The sequence below is a fragment of the Polistes canadensis genome, unplaced genomic scaffold, assembly GCF_001313835.1.
Source record: "Polistes canadensis isolate GaletaPanama2010 unplaced genomic scaffold, ASM131383v1 scaffold_128, whole genome shotgun sequence".
Classification (NCBI taxonomy): domain Eukaryota; kingdom Metazoa; phylum Arthropoda; class Insecta; order Hymenoptera; family Vespidae; genus Polistes; species Polistes canadensis.
This window is the reverse complement of record NW_014569675.1, coordinates 44,584-48,541: the sequence shown is the minus strand read 5'-3', so window position 1 is coordinate 48,541 and position 3,958 is coordinate 44,584. Positions and strand designations below refer to the sequence as shown.

At 30.3% G+C, this 3,958-nt stretch overlaps 1 protein-coding gene and 1 long non-coding RNA gene across 10 annotated transcripts in view; both read right to left on the bottom strand.

The window, feature by feature from the left end:
* Positions 1-3,958, bottom strand: part of LOC106788154 (tensin-1) — a 112,674-nt gene that overhangs the window by 75,946 nt on the left and 32,770 nt on the right. The gene's annotated exons all lie outside the window — the stretch shown is intronic.
* On the bottom strand, positions 88-2,939 carry LOC106788155. 3 transcript variants are annotated; one of them, XR_001381865.1, is made up of 2 exons: positions 2,309-2,939; positions 88-223 (listed from the first exon to the last, which is right to left on the bottom strand). It is a non-coding gene; the product is annotated as an uncharacterized LOC106788155 (long non-coding RNA). The 3 variants fall into 3 exon arrangements; XR_001381866.1 differs by having other exon boundaries at positions 2,312-2,939; XR_001381867.1 differs by having other exon boundaries at positions 2,358-2,939.

The following is a 3,958-nucleotide window of genomic DNA, read 5'->3' as shown; positions in this document are numbered from 1 at the left end:
AGTATCGAGGATTAGAATTCTTCGAATGTTTCACAACTTTTATCCTTCTTAATTCTTCCTTATTCTTTATTCAACGTCCGTTCATTGTTTTTTTTTTTTTTTTTCTTTTTATATTTTTATTCTTCTTTTATATATATCTCAGTTCGTTAATAAAAATCCCCATTGCCGTTGTCCTCGTTAAATCGTTTCTTTTTAATCATTTTTGCCAAATTTCTCGATCTATCTTTATTTTCATTCGATTAAATTTCAACGGAATCGTCGTTTAGATTCATTTTTATCGATCAGGTGGAAAAGAATGAAAAAATAAAAAAAAAAAAATACAATAGATAGATATAATTCTAATAATATGTTGAATATTATTTAAACAATAGGATTTCATATTATAATATTAATAAAAAAAAAAAAAGATTGCATACGTTATTTTTGTATTCAATCAAAAAGCTCTTAATTTACCAATTAGTATAAACATCCGAGATCGAAAGGACGAATGAAAGTTAACGAAGGAAAAAAATTCGCTAGATAACCCTAATAATATATTACAACAAAAATATCTATATATATATATATATATATATTTTTAAGTAGATAAGAGTTACTGGTGACGTACTCGATAATCGTCGAAAACAGCCATATGCAATGATCGTACGAAAAAAAAAAAAAAACATATAATGTCTGATAACGTACGAATTATCGGACGAATTATTAACGGACGACCGATTTTCTCGTGAGAAATTACTTCAGTGACATAAACTTTTCGTTTGACAAAATTTATGTATTACGAATAAGTATGAGGGGGAGGGGGAAGAAAAAGAAAAAGAATACATAACAAAACCAAGAAAAATTTGTTCGAAGACTATATATATATATATATGTATATGTATATGCGTTTTTAATCGTAATATCGAAATCGAACGAGAATGTATGAGATTAAAAATGAAACGGTAGTGTGCGTGTTAGTTAAAAAAAAACTTTTCAAACTCGGTAGTATTATTCCATGGTCGATTTTAACGACGATAAACTCGCGTCGAGTAATTAACTCAGAAAGTAATCACGAGCTTTAACAGACCAGTTCTCTTTCTCTCTCCTCGAATTATAATTGAGCGAGACGTTTCGTTCTAATTTCACGGACACTTATCTTCTCTTACACGTTCCGAGTACTCGGTTACCAGTACTGCGAAGACAAAACGATTTTCGTTCGATCGGATTTGATAGAAAAAAAAAAACAAAAATAAAAGAAGGAGTTAAAACAATTTTGACGTTAGATTTTTGTTATAAGTTATTAATGAAAGATTGATTTTTTTTTTTTTGGAATAAAACGGTATGCGAAATCACGATATACTTTTTTTTGTATTCACACACACACTCTCTCTTTCTCTTTCTTTCTTTCTCATTTTTTTTTTCTTTACACTCTCATCCGTTACCTTTCGGCAGGTAACTTCCGTTCTTTGAATCTCGCGTTTCATTACGTTGTCATTGGTGCCATATTTCGGTCGCTACGATATCGATATCAACGTATAAAATCCATACGGTTTCTCAATGACATAAAAAAGAAGAAGAAGACAAAAAATATAGATTCAACTAACGTTGACGATTTTTGCACGAAATTTATCGAACCTCTCGGACATAATGATTCGTTATTAATTATGAAAAGAATTCATGAATACAAAAATAATTAATATAAATCCCAATATGTATATATATATATGTAATATAATATTTATAATATGAAATATACGGTAATCTTTTTAAATAAAAGATAAATGATAAAAAGAAAAATATGGGTAAACGTGAACGCGAAAATAAAAGAAAAGAAATGAAAAAATAAAAAGATGGAACGAACGTTCACTGTTCATTGTAATCAACGATGAGAATTTAACAAATATATATATTCGTCGTCCCTGAGAACATCAGATTCGCGTCATTCATCGTTCGTAAGAAGAAACTATACACACACACACACACACATGCAGATACAAAACGCACGCGTGAAATAACGAAACCTCGTGGGAGACAATTAGGTTCTCTAGCAAAACTCGTATACGGGCAAAATAAGCATTTGTTGTCATTGCAACGTATAAGTTAAAAAAAGAAACACTTATCGTACGGTTAAAAGAGGAAATGGAAAAAAAACTAAAATTATCATTCGTCATTTCGATCTTCTTCGTTCTATCTACAAAATTTTATAAGAAATTAATATCATTTAACCGTCAAATTTATTCTCGTCGATAATGCAATACGATTATTTATATATATATAACACAATAAAAAGAAACAAAAACAAAAAAGGAAAGTAACAATTTAATCGTACAACATTAAAAAGAATAATTAGCTCATTATTGTATTCACTTGATATTCACCAAAAAAAAAAACCACCTTGAACACTTTGACACGAACGATAAACGAATAAATTTTCGTTTATCCAAACAGATGGGAACTTTTAATAAACGAGTAACCTACTTATCGTATTTATTTTCTACACAGGTGGTACACAACATAAATTAATTGGATGAATATTTTAAATCTAGAAAGAACAAATTGTCAATGTAATAATAACAACAACAACAAAAAACTAATTATATAACATTGGGATAAGAACAAAATTGTTGTATTAAAACGATTATTCACGTCTAATCAAAGTGTTAACACAACGCGCGAATCTCATCATCATACAACACTATTCGTGTAAAATTGAAAGATACCAATTTTTCCTTTCTACGAATACGAAGATTAATGCGAGTGTTAATGTATTAATTATTAAACAAATAAATTAATTAACTAACTAACGAACGAAACAACGAACGAACGACGAGCAGTCTCGAACGTGCGCTTACACGTATGCGCGTATCGCGACTGGCGCTGTTCTCTCTTCCCACAATACACAGAGAGTATTAAAGTAAGAGAGAGAGAGAGAGAGAGAGAGAGAAAGAGAGAGAGAGAGAGAGAGAGAGAGAAAAAGGCAAATACATAGAACTGGCAGATCGTGCATGGCACACGTTCGTATGAACAACTCACGAAGATATGTCGTTGTCGTGTTCATCTGCACACTATGTCGTCCGACCTGAACCATCATCAACTGATGTTGATCCCTCTTATTTAGATGTGTTGTTACGAAAATGCAAATCTTTCCTCGTCGTTTTATTTCATTCTTTTCCGTATTAGATTTAAGATAATAAAATAGTTCTCAGTTGTATAGATATTTGATTTGCGTTTTAAAATGAAAACAATATTGATATATATATATTTTTATTAATAAAGGTATCGTATAATGTAAAAACATGAACAAAAAAATAAAAAAAATGTATAACAGTTTAATTATATTTGTAACATTTGTATGGAGATATTATTAAAATACTTTTTTTACGTTAATAAGGCGAAATATAAACCTATGTGCATGCAGTTAATGCAATATTTCGAAGTGCCACTCGAAAAGTGTCTCACTCGTGCATTACGGTGCATCAGAAATTTGCACATCGTATCCCAATGAATTATTAGTGTTTTATTTTGAGACTAACGTAAACCTAAATTCAAGTTTAACTGTTTATCTTATATGTTGTTAGTTCTTAAATTTTAGTTTGCGTTTAGGTTGAAGAACCCTGGCTCGCTTGGCAGGTCGCTAAGGGTCGTCGGAGTACTTGATGATGATGATTATTATGATGATGATGATGATAATGATGATGATTATTATTATGATTATGATGATGATGATGATAGTAGGGGAAGAAACATAAACTCTATTCGCATTGCAACCGAACGGTACTATATACTTCAATGTTGTTGTGCTTCTTGCGTAACCAATCGAAGCCTGTGGATTCGTATATACTATACTATAATACTATTACGTATGCTAGACGTAGAGAGAGAGAGAGAGAGAGAGAAAGAGAGAGATAATACTACGAGAGTTCGAAGGCCGATATGTTTTCTTTATCTTTATTCTTATTTTTTTTTCTTTTTCTTTTTC